Source organism: Diceros bicornis, chromosome 21, assembly GCF_020826845.1.
Source record: "Diceros bicornis minor isolate mBicDic1 chromosome 21, mDicBic1.mat.cur, whole genome shotgun sequence".
Taxonomy (NCBI): domain Eukaryota; kingdom Metazoa; phylum Chordata; class Mammalia; order Perissodactyla; family Rhinocerotidae; genus Diceros; species Diceros bicornis.
This window is the reverse complement of record NC_080760.1, coordinates 35,777,568-35,795,785: the sequence shown is the minus strand read 5'-3', so window position 1 is coordinate 35,795,785 and position 18,218 is coordinate 35,777,568.

Genomic DNA, 18,218 nt, shown 5'->3' with positions numbered 1-18,218 from the left:
GCTGTTTGGATAGGTGGGATTTGAGCTGGCCCTGTTAGGGAGAATGATTTCAGTAGGCAGAGATGGGGTAAAGTTCTCTCAGCAGAAGAAAGAGTATTTTCAAAAGGATAGAGGAAAGCAAGGGCACGTTCAGGAATTGTAAAGCAGTGCAGTTGGCCTGGAGTGTAAGTGCAAAGGGACTGTGATTAGACGTTGAAGGGCCTAAATGACAGTTATTTAAAGATTCCAATTAATTGAGTGTTGAAATTTAAAAACTGAAATTACTTTTGGAAAATGGCATATTTTATATTACAGTATTCAGTGATACCATATATAGAATTCCCAACTTTGGAAATAGTAAGGATAGGGGCCAGCCCGGTGGTTAGTGGTTAAGTTCGTGCGCTCCACTTTGCCGGCCCTGGGTTCGCCAGTTCAGATCCTGGGCGCGGACCTACATACCGCTCATCAAGCCATGCTGTGGCAGTGTCCTACATACAAAATAGAGGAAGGTTAGCATAGATGTTCAGCTCAGCAGCAATCTTCCTCAAGCAAAAAAAGAGGAGGATTGGCAATGGATGTTAGCTCAGGGCCAATCTTCTTTACCAAAAAAAAAAAAAAAATAGGATACGTTTCAAAATAATTATTAGTGTTGTAGGAAGACAGTGACAGTAGCTCCCTAAGTCTCCCCAGTTTCCTTCCCCAGAGACATACGCTGTTGCCAGTATTACATGTATGTTTCTCAGAGGTGGACTATACATGATATACCAATACAATATATACTTTTTGTTTTAACAAATGATACTTGCATAAATTTTTTATTTTTGTATAGTTTATCTTTTATGACTACCACATTTTGTGTCATACTAACAAAGGTCTTCCTTATTCCATGATTATAGAATTCTCCCATTTTTTCTATTGGTTTTAAAGTTTTATGTTTCAGGTTTATATCCTTTATCCAACTAGAATCCATCTGGAATTTATTTTTTTTACTATTATTTTTTTATTTTTTTTCCCCCAAAGCCCCAGTAGATAGTTGTGTGTCATAGTTGCACAGACTTCTAGTTACTGTATGTGGGACGCGGCCTCAGCATGGCTGGACCAGCGGTGCTTCGGTGCGCGCCCGGGATCCGAACCTGGGCTGCCAGCAGCGGAGCGCGCACACTTAACTGCTAAGCCACGGAGCCGGCCCTGGAATTTGTTTTGATAGAAGGTAGGAGGTAGGGATCAACTTTTTCTTCCCCTCCAGAACACTACCCAACACCATGTATTTAAAACTCCATCTTTTCTCTCTAGATTTCAAGTGGTAGTTCCCTTATATATTTGGGTGCATTTCTGATCTTTGTAGCTGATGTCCTGGATCTGTTTACTCATCTGCCAGTACCACACTGTTTCGATTATTGTAGCACTAGGGTATGTTTTGATAGAGCTAGTCTCCCCTCATTACTTTTATTTTTCAGAATTTTTTGGCTATTCTTGTGGGCTGTTTTCTTTTTCTGGTTGACTTGTTAGTTTATATACAGTAAAATTCACTCCTTATGGTGTACACTTCTATGGGTTTTGACAGATGCTTGGACTTGTGTATCCAACCACCACAGTTCCATCACTCCAAAGTTCCTTCATGCTGCCCCTTTGTAGTCGACTCTCCCCCCACCCAACCTCTGGCTTCCACTGATTGGTTTCCCATCCCTGTAATTTTGCCTTTTTATGGGTTAATTTTTCTGTATAAATATTAGAATCAGCCTTTCTATCCTCCCCCTGAAATTATCTATGTAGTTGGTATTGGTTTTGTCTTAAATCAAGATTTAACATTCTGATATCTTGATGTTGATTATTCCCATTAGAGATGTCAATATTACTATCTGTTAATATAGTATGTCTTTTTAACATCATTACAAGGTAGTTTATTTTTTTGTTTGCTATCCATAAATGGTGTCTTCGTTGTAAAGTTGTCTATTCCTTTATGTTAATTTTGTGCTTAGCTACTGCATTAATCAGTGTCCAGAGAAACAGAACCTATTTATATATACATATATAGGTTTGTTATAAAGTATTGACTCATGATTATGGAGGCTGAGAAGTTCTACAATCTGCTGTCTGCAAGTTAGAGACCCGAGAAAGCTAGTGGTGTAGTCCAAAGGCCTGAGAGCAAGAGAGCCCACTGTATAGATTCTGGCCTGGGTCTGAAGGCCTGAGAACCAATACTGCAAGGGTGGAAGAAGATCGATAAAATAGTCCAAATAGTATAAATACCAGAGTAACACTGATAATCATGCATATGGAATAGAATTTTCCAAAATTACAACAAGTGCTCCTTAGATTTTTCACAGGTGTAACAGGAAAAATTTCCACAGTCAGAAAGTTTGGGACAGGATTGTGTTAAATAGGTTTCTTCACTGCTGGACTTCTTGGAACTTGTGATACTGATGGTCACAGTGAAACTCTAAGAGGGAGTATGCAGTTTCTCAATTGTATCCAGTCATAAAATCCTCATTTTCTTACACCATGTAATTGAAGACTTAGAAAAATAAAATTTTTTAAGCCTAGCCCCTTAGCCTTTTCTTCTTTTCTTTAGAAGAAATTCTTTTACATTTCTCCCCATAAGTTTTACAGTTTTCAACCTTTGGGTCTTTATCATTGCTCCCTTTGACCTCTCTCCAAATACTCCATTAAGTGCATACGTTTTCTTCTAAAATCATGAAGTGAGGAAAATATATTTTTATATCTCTTCAAGAAGTAAATAGTTTGGGTTTTAGAAATACTCAAAATATACTCATAGCTTAGAAGGATTACAATTCTATTAGTAAATTTTGCTCAACAAGTATTGCCATATATCCTTCACCCAGTTTTCCCTATTGTTAACATCTTACATTACCGTAATACAGTCATGTGCTACACAATGACTTTTTGGTCAACAACAGACCGCGTATACGATGGTGATCCCAGAAGATCAGTAAAATGAAAACCCTAGGAATGGTAGCAGAGCACTGATACAGCACCAGAAGATAAAAGGATGGTATAAAAAGACCAGGCAGGCTCCCACTCTGCTGTACACAGGGTCGCTAGGAGTTGAAATCAGCTAGATGGCACTAACAATACAAATTTAATCCCAACAACAACTGTATGATACAGGCATTATGATTATGATGAAGGAATTGAGGCACAGAAAAGTTAAGCCAAAAGTCACACAGGTTGTGAGTGATAGCGTTTGGATTCAAACCTAATGGCTTGGCTCTATTTGTTATCTCTTAGATTTGCACTCTCCAATGTAGTAGCCACTAGGCACAGTGGCTATTTAAGTTTAAAGTATATTTAAAAAATAAAAATTCAATTCCTCAGTTGCACTAGCTGCATTTCATGTGTTCATGTATGTGGCTAGTGACTACCATGTTGGACAGCGCCAATCTGGAACATTTGCGTCATCACAGTAAGTTCTATTGGACAGCACTGACTTAGACAATTGGTCATTATGTTTTTATCTTGTAGTGTGGCTTTGGAAGAGCTCATGCTATGAAACAAGCATTGATTTAGTTCTTTTTCAGTTGTTTGCTTGTGCTTGCATGATTGGTGTCTTCAATCCAGTGACTTTCATAGGACTCTTTGAAAGACAGTTGTCTACTTTGTGGTGTTTGGTTTAGTTAAAACCAGATAATATAACCCATAATTCCATGGATGAATGTAAACTGAAATATGTCAAAATATAGGATACCACTGTCTCCAAGCCCTTGATGCTGTGAAACACCTCATTGTCTGACAAGGATTCAAGTGAGAATCTCGATGCCAATGTATGTGGAGATAGGAAGTTCTAATATAGTCTTCTTATATGTCTTGCATGCTCCTTGGAGTACACAGCACCCTGCTTGGAAGGTCCTTCTTCTAGATCTTTGACCTTACACTTTTGACTGTTTATCCGTCATCTTTTTTGTCCTTGTTCCTCTGTCTTCCTCTTTGCAAAGGAATAAGTAAACCTTAGGGCTCAAGACCAGCAGGACTGTTGCTCGGCAGGGGAAGTGAAATCTTAACAGGACCCAGATGTTTACTATGTGGGATACAGGGCCAGAAGGAGGCAATAAAGGAAAGGATGAAAATAAGCGTTCTTCAAAGTTGCTTTCCTTGATTCTCTTAGGAAGAATCTTGGTTGAATCTTTGACAAGGTAAAAGTCCTTTCTTCTTAACATTTCTTGCAAACACATTTCCTGCTTTTAGTGCCACATTTTCTGTTTGATTTACTATTTCACTGGAACTTTTTTCTCTCCATGCAATCATAACAAAAAGTTATGACATTTTAATTGAATTAATTTTATAATGTAACAGGGCCTGATATTTCTTTGTTTTTCACACTTGCATGAGATAACAAAATCAGGATAGATGTAATTTCATTTGCAAATACTTTTCAAAGAGTTGTATATACATTGTTTTAAAGTGAATGATGGCAGGAAGCTAGATGACTTCATTATCTCTTAAGACTATGCTGTGCTTCTGAATGGGAGCACGACTGGGGAGTTGAGGTATGTGTAGGCCTGTCCCACACATTACTGGACACTTAATGCTCTCGTTCTGGCCCACTAAGCAGGCCCAGTCAATGGAATCATCGTAAGTTTGTTCCCTATTTTCAAATGCCCCCTAGGATTGGGTACTGCTCAGGTTGAGAACTATCAGGCTAACAGTACTCTCTCTAGATTCTCATTACTGTCTCTCTACTTATGAGAGAGAAGATTACTAAAAATCTCTAATTAAAATTGGATAAAAACAAAAAACAAAAGAAAGGCTTATTGTTTCTAAAAATAGCTCCTACTCATTAAGCATCTACCATGAGCCTGGCACTGTGCCACATACTTTATGTATATTTTCTTGTTTCATACTCATTGTACCATGTGAAACAAGTGTCACTATCCTCATTTTACAGATGAGGAAACCATTAAGTGCATAATATGTGATTAAAATTTATCATCCAATATTTATTAAGTACATTCTATGTGCTAGGCCCTGCAATAAATTCATAAAAAAGATAGACACAATATTTACCCTCAACGAGCTTACATTTAGTTTATACGGCTAAGTGGAAGCATCAAGATTTTAACCCGGATCTGTTGTTTCTAGAACTGCCTCCTATTTCTACCACTGCCTCAACCCAAATTATCTTCCTGAAGAAGAATTTAGTCAGCCAAATTAATCATAATTGATGAACTGTAAATATATTTAGAAGACATCCAGCACTGTGCAGTAAACTTTCTGGTCTTTCTCCTCCTCAGAGCTGCTGGAATCCACGTGAGCAGCTGTCTCTAGAGTAGTGCAATGTGCAGCCTACATGGCCATAAATGAGCATGAGCGCAGTCTCTGCCTAGAATACTTTCCTGCCTAAGGAAGTTGTACCTCGCCTTGAGACTCCACTAAAATAGTTCCTTTGACACGTGGGCTTTTCAGGTTCTAATCAACCAATCTCCCTCTCCTCCTCCCTCTCTCCCTTCCTTCCTTCCACTCATGCATACAATATTTTTGAATGCCCACTATTTTTCCATGTTCTAGGACTATGATAATATGGTCAAAAAGACAGTCCCTGTCCTTAAAGATCACACCAGCTGGAACCAATCCTTCCACTCACTCCTTTCTCACTGTACGTATAACTCATATAGCGCTCACATAGTTTATTAGGTGCTATTGTGTCCTTCAGCGCTTTTACTACAATGGTATTTGTCTGGAACATTGATTAGAGTAACACTGATATGCATTCACTTAAATGACATTCTTATTTTGATTGTGTGACAGTTACAAGTTTACATGCCAGTGTATAGGCTGATGTGATAGGGTTTGTACAAAGGAGAGTTGCATACAATATGTTATTTCGTTTTCCTACTCTCACACATCAAGAAGTAGGCTCTAGAGGCCTTTGTTTTTTCAGCAGAGATGTCTAGTTGTCTATACCAGATGTTCTGTGTAGTGTGCACGTGTTAGGTGTTATAAATATGGTAGAGAAAGAAGAAAGGGTGCAGCAAATTGGGTGGGGTGAAAAATTTTATTTCTCAAGATAAACTTTTACCCCAAAAACATGTTGTTTTGGTGTGTGAAGCCCTTCCCATCTGATTATGAGTCACTGAGGGTGGAGGTCCTGTCGTTATCCTGTTTATGATGTTTATTCTCCCTTAACCGTCTAGTGCCACTGCAAGTTACTGTTGGCACTTAACACGGAATCTGTTTTCATTGAATTTAATATGAAAGCAGAAGATGATTTTGCCAGCCAGAGAGTAAATAATATTGTGGCGAGATCATGGTTCTGGAAAACAGGAAACCTGGGTTCTATGTCCCAACTTTGAGAACGTCTAGTGTTGTGACCTCGAATAAATCACTCAACCTCACTGAGGCCAGTTTCCTTGAAAAATGAGAAGACTGGATAAGATTGTCTCAAAGTTTCTTGCCAGCTGCCAAACTCCTATGATTATTCTGTTACCACTCTACAGTAAATATGAAGAGAAGGTTACATGTTGTGTAAGGAAATCCAGGTTGTAAAGTCCTTATTTCAGTTTTTAACATATAGACAGCCTTGATTGGTTTTATTTGAATTTTCTAAAAAGACCTTGTATTTCAGCTTCAGACCATCTGCCTATGCTCAGAGCATATGCATAAGACATTATGCAGTTAGATAGGTGAACGTGAAAGTTTTCAATTGACTGTAAACTATTTTCTTTTCTTGTTTCTTTGGACAGACTCATCTTTTTCCCAAGACCAGTTCACGATGTTGTTCTTCAGCTGCTATGATTGACTTTTAGAACTTTTACAGACTCCACAATCATCAAGCTCACACCAAGTCAGTGGGTATCACTGGATGCCTGCTGAGTGTGAGATTCCATAGAGAATATAAGGCCCCTGCCTTCAAGGTGTCTAGGTTCTAGTAGTAAAGTTAAAATGAATACATAAGTAATAATAGGAACTTGAACCTGGCGTCTAACCTTACAGATTGAGATACTTTCAGAAAGGCCATGAAGGGAGTGGGGGAAACCTTGCCGAGTTCTTTGCTCCAATTATACATATGCTCTAAAAATTTCTAGTGAAGATTTTATTTATTTATTTTTTTTTTAGAGAGAAGAATCCCTTTCTTTTTTTTTAAATTTTTATTTATTTATTTTTCCCCCAAAGCCACAGTAGATAGTTGTATGTCATAGCTGCACATCCTTCTAGTTGCTGTATGTGGGACACAGCCTCAGCATGGCCGGAGAAGCAGTGCGTTGGTGCACACCCGGGATCCGAACCCGGGCTGCCAGTAGCGGAGCGTGAGCACTTAACCACTAAGCCACGGGGCCGGCCCGCTAGTGAAGATTTTAAATTGCATGCATCCTGAAACTCTTGGGCCCTGCCTGTAATCCTATACCAGAGAGCCCTCTTGGCCTTGAAATCCAGTGTCCACAAAGCCTATCACGGACTGAGAGAACAATGCCAGGGCCGACCCTGCGACTCCTAAGTCTTAATCTATACATATCAAATGAGAAAAATTAGGTTGAGGGAGTGAGATTTTAATAAAACCCATTCCATTGAAAGTACTGCCTTTTACTTTGAGAATAAGTATGTCCAGCCTAGTTGCTCGGTGTTGAAAAGTCCTTTTTTGAAATGATGATGACAGCGGCAGGTGGTTTGTTGGTTGGCTGGTTGATGGTTGTTATGACTGTTGTTTTAGTGTTCCTATTTGGCAAGGTCAAAGGGGATAATCCTTGAATTCCCCAAGTCTAGCAACCGCTGCCATCAGTGCTTCGTAGACATAGCTTGTGTCTTCACGGAACTTAACTTCTGCTCTTTCACCCTGTGGGTGGAGGTAAGTCAGTAATACTCTGCTCGTTTTATGGTTGAGCAAACAGACTGGGAACCATGTGTTCCACATTTTCTATTAATGTAATGCAGGCTTGTCCTGGCATTGATTAAAAATCTGCTCTCCAGACACCTCTGTCCATAGTAATTATATGCACAGAGTTATTCTGTATGAGGTCACCAGACCTCATATGTTCCTTACACCTTGCAAAGATGGAACCAAGTCCTTTCATGCGGTAGGAGAGGCATCATCCTTTAAATATTGTGGTTTTAATTAGTAATGGTAAGTTTTTTTAACTGAAAAATGGAGATGTCTGTTTTCCTGGCAAAGGCTTCTAACATCTTTTGAATATCTTGCTTCGAGGGGACACTTTACACATCAGGTTTTGATTCTCGTGCAGTTGTTTTCTATTCTGAGAGGAGCCAACCATTATCCTAAAAGGTCAGTATTTGGTTTCCATGCTTAATCAAACCGTCAAGCTTCATGGCCATTTTTCTATTAACTACAGAGCTGTTTGTTAAATACAGATGTCCTTCTGCTTCATCTTAGGTGGTTGCCTGGTGACTCAGAAGGCTGAACACAAGAGCTGGCTACCTCTTCACTTCTTTTTCCGCAAATTCCTGCAGGGGCTCCAGGTGAGGCGTACCTTAGCCTATCTAGTAAGGAAAAAAAAAAATGTGTGAATCTTAGGTAGCTGCAAACAGTGTTTCAGGAGCAATGGAACCCTTTGAAAGCCTCCACGCAGTTGTCCTAATGACTCTTTATGTTGTTAGTACTCAGGTTTTAGAGTCCACAGGGCTGCCTTTGAATCTCGTCTCTTTTGTACAGAAATGGTGTGATTTAGAGTAAGCTATTTAACCTCTTCATTTCCAAAATAAAACAGCTAGCGTCTCTTGACCCTGGGTGAGGGCCCCAGACTTCATTAAGTGCTTGGCATGAATTCTCTCAGTTCTCCCAACCCCATGAAGTAGTGTGGCAGACACTGTTTAGGTGCTCACCCAATAGTATTCACCTTCCCTCCCTTGCTTATAGAAACCCCAATTTTGTGTGGGTGAAAATGTGTCTGCTGCATATTTACTTTTTTCAGCCTCACTTGCAGGTCAAGTGGCCATGACAGAGTTCTGGCCATTGAGACATAAGCAGAAATCTGCTGGGGTTCTGCCTTAGCTTTCCTGATCAAAAGAGGACCCCTATGGCTGGTACCCTCTTTCGCTTTCTTTCTGCCCTAAACACTGACATGATGTCTGGAACTGCAGCAGCTATCTTGTGCTCCTGAAGAAAAGGCTGAAAGAATCAGATGGCAGCCCTGACATTGTTGAAATGCTAAACCACCATCTGCAGTCACCATTTTCCAGACTTTCAATTATGCGAGAAGAATAAACCCTTGTTTGTTTAAGCCTCTGTGGTCAGATATTCCTTTGCTTGCAGTTGAACACATTCCTAACTGCTACAGGAAGTGCCATTATTATCTCCAATCTCCAGATGAGGAAACTGAGGCCCAGAGATGTTAAATAATTTGTCTAATGTGCACAGCTAGTCATTGATGGAACTGGAATTCAGACCCCACAGGGCTGACTTAGAGCCTGCGCTCTTAACCACTTACCTTGTGGTTTTGGAGGAATGAAATGAAATTACTTATAGAAAGCATTTTAGCATAGCATGGTGCCCAGCTTGCGGTACAGGCTCACTAAAATATTAAGACCTTTCCCACAATCACAGCTCCATGTTAGCGCTTAACAGTGTGACTCTCAGGTTTTGATTCTCATGTAGTTATTTTCCATTCTGAGAGAAGTCAACTTTTATCCTAAAAGGTCAACATTTAGTTTCCATGCTTAATTAAACAATCCAGTTTCATGGCTATAGTAGGTGCTCAGTAAGTGTTGAATGAGTGAATGAATAATTCTCTTAAAGAAAATTTCCTAAGCACCACTCTTAAGAGGTTACTATATGCATTTTTGGTAATGAAGCCAAATGTTTTTTTTTTTTTTTCCCTGAGGAAGATTCGCCCTAAGCTAACATCTGTTGCCAATCTTCTTCTCTCTTGTATGTGAGCCGCCGCCACAGCATGGCCACTGACAGATGAGTGGTGTGGGTCTATGCCCAGGAACCAAACCCAGGCCACTGAAGCAGAGCACGCCGAGCTTAACCACTAGGCCACCAGGGCTGGCCTCCCAATTTTTTAAGTATCAGTATAGTACAAAGTTTCAGTGAAAGTTCTCGAAACCAGTCTTGGTCCGAATCTAGGCTCCACCACTGACTGATGAGCTGTGTGACATTAGGCAAGTAACTTAACCTCTCTGTGTCTTAGTTGCTTCATCTATAAGATGGGGACAGTAGTAATCCAAATTGCCTCATAGTTTTGTTGTTAGAATTAATTGAAATAATACATTTAAAATGGTTTTAAAAATGCCAGGCATAGGCACTCAACAAGTGTTAGCTTTTACAACAATAACTATTAATTATTTCTATTAATTCATATGTATCCTACCAAAAGTGGCTTCCATGAATGAAGTCATGTTGAAAACAAGAGCCTCATGTAGTAGCTGCAGAAATTCTAATATGGATTCATGGTGACTTACCCACACCCAAATATAGTAGGATCAGAATAAAAACTTGAGGGTCTCAACTTGGTAATCAGTACCTACATGCATGCTTCCTTTATAAAATATAAATTCACTTTAAGTCTCGGTGTTTGCCTTTTAAAACCAAAAAGAAATTTTGTGTACTCTTAACTTGACAAATTATAAAATGTTGCTCCCACTTGGTTCCCTCTCCCCCCATTTCTGTTTTCAGATTTACATATAAGTTTGTTTATTTGAGAGGAGTTAAGTAAATTTGATCAGAAAAAATTAGCATCACTCAATCTCACTAGCAATTATTATTACAACTTAGAAATGAAACAAACAGTCAACAACAATGGCAACAAAAACTAGCAATTATAATGTTAGCTTATGAAATTCTATTTTTAAAAAGGGGCTAAAACTTCTGGAAAGGTGTGAAGAGATCTGCAGACTCATTCTCCAGTGAAACAACCATAACTGGTGAAAATGATAAAAAACACAACCAGTTAAAATCTCTGGAAATTGTCCTAAGAGCATACAGCAAATGAAGAAATATTTATTCAGCAAAATCTACTAAATATATAAGACCAGTAAGAGTCAGTGCCACTTGAACATGACCTTCTCGCACCCCCTTTCTCCCCGCTAACTGGGCTTAATGGAAGCTCCACTCCAGGCAGGTGTGTCCAAAAAGACAGATCTCCCATTCCCCTTAGTTCCCAATCAAGGGATACAGTATTTCACCAGGAGGGACAGGTCAACAACATTTCTAGTCCCCTCCAACTTCAGTCACAGAGGCTATGTTCCCAGTGTGTGCAACCACAAGGTTGGGTACTCCCCTCCTTCATCCAGCCCTCACTCACAGGATGGAGGCTCTACTCCAAGCATGGCAGTCTGAGAATAATGGGGCCCTGATCATCCCTGCCCCAGCTAACTCATAGAATGAAGATTCCATGCTGGGAGAACCACACTGAGAAGGCCAGTGGCTTCTACCCCTCCCCAGGTGTCTGTTCATAAAGCCAAGGTATCACTCCAAGAGAAGCAGGCCACTGTCACTGTTGAGGACCTGGATCAGTGGCTCAGAGATTTTGCCCAGTGGAGGAGACACAGCCAATAAGAAGAGAGGTCTGAAGCTCTCCCCCAAAGGAACTGACTTTATTTAAAACAGAGTGAGGGGAAGTTCAAGCCTAAGGGCACTCTCTAAAACAATGGAGATTTGGTTTTAAGAAATGAAGACGGGCTGGTAGCATCAAGCTAAACCTTAGGCCAGTTAGTTTACTAGAGAGAATCAAGAAAAAGAGACGGCTGCTAAGAGCCCTCCTGTGAGAAAAAAGTCTCAAAGATTGGCCTCAAAAATTACCCCTGCCTGCATTTAATTAGATCAATCTGAGGAGCAATTTATGTCCCAGGGTATTGTCAGAAAGAATAAAAGAATGACAGGCAATTAGTGGAACCCAGCAGCGGAGAGTGATACAAAAGAAAGACACAACTGAACAGAGAGATCAGGGAAAGAAAAGGTCAAAGAGAGTCCTATGAAAACCACTGTCATCTCAGAATAATTGTGTGTATACCAAGGCTTCATACTGTGAGGGATGGGAAAGGGAAATTAGATTTCATTAAAATAGTATAGCCAAGTCACTAAACAAATAAATAAGCATGTATGTGCACACACACACACAAAGGCCCAGAAAGGGAAGAGAAAATCAGTGTCCAGAGTTGCTGCTATATATTACCTAAAATGTCCCATTAAAAAGAAAAAGAAAGACAATACATGGAAAGAAACAGGAAAATGCAACTGACACGGAGAGGAAAAGCAGGCATTAGAAACTGTGAGAGAGGCTAGATGTCAAATTTAACAGACAAAGACTTTAAAGCAGCCTTTATAAATATGTTCAAAGAACTAAAGAAACCATACTTAAGGAAGTAAAGAAAGCTATGATGACAATATGTCATCAAACAAAGAATATCAATAAAGAAATAGAAATTATAAAAAATAACCACATAGAAACTCTGGAGTTGAAAAATATAACTGAAATGAAAAATTCACCAACAAATTTGGAAGAATCAGTGAATTGGAAGTTAGACTGCTAGAGACTTTGCAATCCAAAGGACAGAAAATGAAAAGAATGAAGAAAAATGAACAGATCCTCAGAGAAATGTGGAACACCATTATGCATACCAACATACACATAGTTGGAGTACCACAAGAAGAGGAGAGAGAGAGGAGAGAGAAAGGAGCAGAAAATCATACCAAAGAAATAATGGCTGAAAACATCCCAAATTTGATGAAAATCAATCTACACATCTCAGAAATTCAATGAATTGTAAGCAGGATAAACACAAAGAGATCCACAAGGAGAGACATCACCGTACAAGTATTGAGATACAAAGGCAAAGAGGAAATTTTGAAAGCAGCAGGAGAGAAAAGATTCATCACATATAAAGAAATCCCACGAAGGCTAATATCTAACTTCTCCATAGAAACAATGGAGGAAAGAAGACAGAAGGCAGTGGAATGACACATTCAGAATGTTGAAGGAAAAAAACCTGTCAACAAACAATCTTATGTCCAGCAACACTATCTTTCACAAATGAAGGCAAAATAAAGACATTTCCAGATAAATAAAAACTGAGAGAGTTTTTTCCTTGTAGACTCACCTTATTAGAAATAATAAAGGAAATTCTTTAGGCTGAAAGCAAGTGATTGCAGATGGTAATGTGAACCCTCACCAAAAAAAGAGCACTGGTAGAGGTAATTATGTAATTATAAAAGACAATATTAATGGATTTTCTCCTCTTTTCTACTCTTAACTGATTTAAAAAGCAATTGTATAAAACAATATATATATAATTGTACTGTTGGGCAGAAAACATATAGAAATGTAATAGATCTGACATAACAGCACAAAGGAAGTGGGTGGGAACAAAGCTGTAATGAATTAAGGAAATGACACCAGATGGTAATTTGAATCCACAGGAAGAAATGAAGAGAAACAGAGATGGTAAATAAGAATGTTAATATAACAAACTGTATAAATATATACTTTGTCTCCTTTTCTCAGCTTCTTTAATAGACATAAAATTATATTACGTAATATTTATAACAGTGTATTGTTGGGTTAGTAATATATATAGGTGTAATATGTATAACAACAATAGCACAAAAAGAGGGAAAAGGAAATAGATATGTGTGGGAGTAATGTTTCTATGTCTCACTGAAATTGTTAGTATAAATGTAACTAGGTTTTGATAAGTTAAGGTGTATATAGTAAACCCCAGGGCAACCACTAAGAAAATAACTCATAAAAATATAGTGAAAAAAATTGCTAATGAAAATAAAATGTTACACGAGAAAATATACACCTAATGCAAAAGAAAGCCATAAAGGGGGAATAAAGAAACAAAAAAGACATACGACATATAGAAAATGCAAAGTGAAAAGGCAAATGTAAATCCAGCTGTATCAATAATGAAATTAAATGTGAATGGATTAAACAATTCAATCAAAAGGCAGAGATGTCAGACTGGATTAAAAAAAAGGTCTGACTATATGCTGTCTACAGGAGACAGTTTAGATTCAAAGGTAGAAATAGGTTGAAAGTAAAAGGATGGATAAAGATATATCATGCAGGGCCGGCCCTGTGGCTTAGCGGTTAAGTGCGCGTGCTCCGCTACTGGCGGCCCGGGTTTGGATCCTGGGCGCACACTGATGCACTGCTTCTCTCGCCATGCTGAGGCCACGTCCCACATACAGCAACTGGAAGGATGTGCAGCTATGACATACAACTATCTACTGGGGCTTTGCGGGAAAAATACATAAATAAAAAAATAAATAAATAAAAGATATATCATGCAAATAGCAATGATAAAAAAGCTAGAATCACTATACTAATATTAGGCAAAAGAGACAGTAAAACAAATATCTGTTACTAGAAATAAAGAGGGACATTTTAGAATGATGAAAAGTTTAGTCCATCAGGAAGATATAACAATTATAAACATATGTGTACCTAACAACAGCCCCAAAATAGATGAAGCAAAAACGGACAGAATTGAAGGGAGAAAGACAATTCAACAGTAATCATTGGAAATATGAATGCCTCACTTTCAATAATGCATAGAACCACTAGGGAGAAGATCAATAAGTACAGTCATGCATCACTTAACAACGAGGATACGTGCTGAAAAATGCATCGTTAGGCAATTTTGTTGTGTGAACATCATAGAATGAACTTACACAAACCTAGATGGTATAGCCTATTACACACCTAGGCTATGTGGTACTAATCTTAGGGGACCACCGTCATATATGTGGTCTGTTGGCCAAAACATCGTTATGTGGTGCATGACTATAAATAAAAGAGTTGAACAACACTATAAACTATCTATATCTAACAGACATCATTAGAACACTCTACCCAACAAAAGCAGAATAACATGCTTCTCAAGTGCACATGGAACATTCTCCAGGACAGACCATATGTTAGACCCTAAAACAGGCTCAATAAATTTATAAGGGTGGAAGTCATACAAAGTATGTTCTTTGAACATAGTGGAATAAAATTAGAAATAAATAACCAAAAGAAATTTGGAAAATTCACCAATAGGTGAAAATTAAATAACAAACCCCAAATAACCAATGGGTCAAAGAAGACATCACAAGGGAAATCAGAAAATACTGTGAGATGAGTGAAAATGAAGACTCACATACCAGAACTTATGGGATACCGGTAAACATTGCTTAGACAAAAATTTGTATCTGTAAATGTCTACATAAAAAGGAAGAAATGTCTCAAATCAATCACTTCACCTTCTTACTTAAGACACTGGAGAAAGAAGAACAAACTAAACCCAAATCAAGTACAAGGAAGGAAATAATAAAGATTGGAGCATAAATTAATGAAGTGGAAAATAGAAAAACAATAGAGAAAATCGACAGAATTGAAAGTTGGTTCTTTGAAAAGGTCAAATTGACATATCTTTAGCTAGATTGACCAAGACCAAAAAAAGACTCAAACTACTCAGCCATGCTGCGGCAGCGTCCCGTGTATAAAGAGGAAGACTGGCAACAGATGTTAGCTCGGGGCCAATCTTCCTCAAGCAAAAAAAGGAGGGTTGGCAACAGATGTTAGCTTAGGGCCAATCTTCCTCACCAAAAAAAAAAAAAAAAAACCCAGCTGTTGTGCACTCTTGGCCTCACTTTGCTTTTTATTTTTCGCCTTCCTTTCTTTTGGAATGAAGATATGATGGCTGGCTCTTTTTTTTTTTTTTTTGTGAGGAAGATCAGCCCTGATCTAACATCCATGCCAATCCTCCTCTTTTTGCTGAGGAAGATTGGCCCTGGGCTAATATCTGTGCCCATGTTCTTCCACTTTATGTGGGACGCTGCCACAGCATGACCTGACAAGCCAGTGCGTCGGTGCACGCCGGGGATCAGAACCCTGGGCCGCCAGCAGCGGAGCGTGTGCACTTAACAGCTATGCCACGGCCCCGGCCCCGATGGCTGGCTCTTTACTTGACATATTGGACAAAGAGGCAAGGGCCACACCATAGAGTCCCTGAGGACTTTGTAAAGCAGAGCTGCTATACCTTCCTTGGACTGCCTAGTTCCAAACTTTTAGATGAACGAGAAATAAATGTCTGTCTTGCTTAAAGGACTGTGTTTGACGCACGTACACATTACAATCCACTTCAGAGCAATTCAATACTTTCTCCCTAATAACTTTGCTTCCTCAAACCTTAATTATGGTCTTCAGTTTATATAAATGGTGTGATGTAGTTACTCATTTAGTCAACAAATATTTATTGAGACCTACTATGTGCCAGTTCTAGGCACTGGGGATCCACAGGGAACTAAAGTGTTCAATAGTCTAAGAAGCTTGCATTTTAGTGAGGGGAAGAAGAAACAAAAGAATAGATATATAATTTATAAATGGTGGTACATGCTAAGAAAACCAAAGCATGGTTAAGGAGAAGAGAGGATATAGGAGCCCTAGCATTATTTTATATAGGGTGGTATAGGGAACCTCTCTCTGATAAAATAATATTTGAGCTGTGACCTATATGCATGGAAGGTGTGATGGTTAATTTTGTATGTCAACTTGACTGGGCCACAGGATGCCCAGGTGTTTGGTTGAACATTATGTCTGTGTGTGCCTGTGAGGGTGTTTCTGGATGAGATTAACATTTGAATCAGTGGATTGAGTAAAGCAGACGGCCCTCCCTAATGTGGCTGGGCCTCATCCAATCCATCGAAGACCTGAATGGAATAAAAGGCTGAGTAAGAAAGAATTCTCTCTCTCTGCTCGGTTGTCTTCCAGCTGGGCCGTCGGTTTTCTCTTGCCTTTGGACTGGGGCTGGCATGGGCACCATCACCTCTCCGTGGTCTCCAGCTTGCCAACTGCACATCTCGGACTTCACAGCCTCCATAATCACGTGAGCCAGTTCCTTACACTAGATCTGTTTGGTCATAGGAAGGAACAGCAAGAAGGCCAGTGAGTTTAGAGCAGTGGTTCTCAAACTTTTTGGTCTCAGGACCCCTTGGCACTCCTAAAAATTATTGAGCTTTGGTTATTTGGATTCTATCTATATTTGTCATATTAGAAGTTAAAACTGAGAAAATTTAAAAATATTTATTGATTCATTTAAAATTACAATAATAGATGTACCACATGTTAATATAAATATTTTTTATGAAAAATAACTGTATTTCCCAAAGCAAAAAAAAAAATTTAATGAGAAGTGTAACATTGTTTATGCATTTTTGCAAATTTCTTCCATGTCTGCTTGCTAGAGGACAGCCGGATTCTCATAGCTGCTTCCGCATCCATTCTATTGTAGTATGTTGTTTTGGTTTTAGTATATGAAGAAAATCTGGCCCCACACAGATATGTGCTTGGAAAATGAAAGGGTATTTTAATAGCCTTTTCAGATATTTATGGTTATTATTCTTTGATATTATATCAAAACTCAACAAGTGGTAGTCTTTTAAAAGGTAGTTGCAGGGCCGGCCCGGTGGCGAAAGCGGTTAAGTGCGCGCACTCCGCTGCGGCGGCCTGGGGTTAGCCGGTTCGGATCCCGGGCGCACACTGACACACCGCTTGACAAGCCATGCTGTCATGCATACCATATAAAGTGGAGGAAGATAGGCACAGATGTTAGCCCAGGGCCAGTCTTCCTCAGCAAAAAAAGAGGAGGATTGGCAGATGTTAGCACAGGGCTGATCTTCCTCACACACACACACACAAAAAAAGGTAGTTGCAACGTGGAATCTGAAACTATATCAATAAAGAATTTGTTGTCTGTACCCCCATGAGAAAATGGGCATGAAAAAAACATCTTAGTATTAGAATGAAGGTAATTTTAACCTCCGGACCCACGAAAGGGCGTCAGGAACTCCACTTTGAGAATCATTGCTTTAGAGCATAGTAAGTGAGGAAAGAATGGGCAAAGATGGCATCAGAGAGTACATGTAGGAACTTGCAGGTTGTGATGAGGGCTTGGAAATTTATTCTGAGTAAAAGGGGAAGTCATGGTAGGGTTTTGAGTGGAGAAATGAGTTGGTCTAACACTTAAAAGGTCACTCTCTGTGTATGTGGAGAGTAGACTATGGGGGGCGAGGGTGAAGCAGAGAAGCCAGCTAGGAGACAGGTGCAATCATCCAGATGAGAGACGATGGCAGCTTGGACCACAGGGGAGATGATGAAGGTGGTCTGGCTTGCCAGATAAACATCTGTGGAATGATAGAAATGGAAACCTATCTTTGCGTGAGGTCATTTTGCCACTGGTAAGGTTAATTAAATGAATTTAAGAAAAGCTTCTGTTTTCCTTTATGATACTTCTGATTATCTATAAAGGCTCTTGATGTCTCAAGGAATCAAAGTATGTCA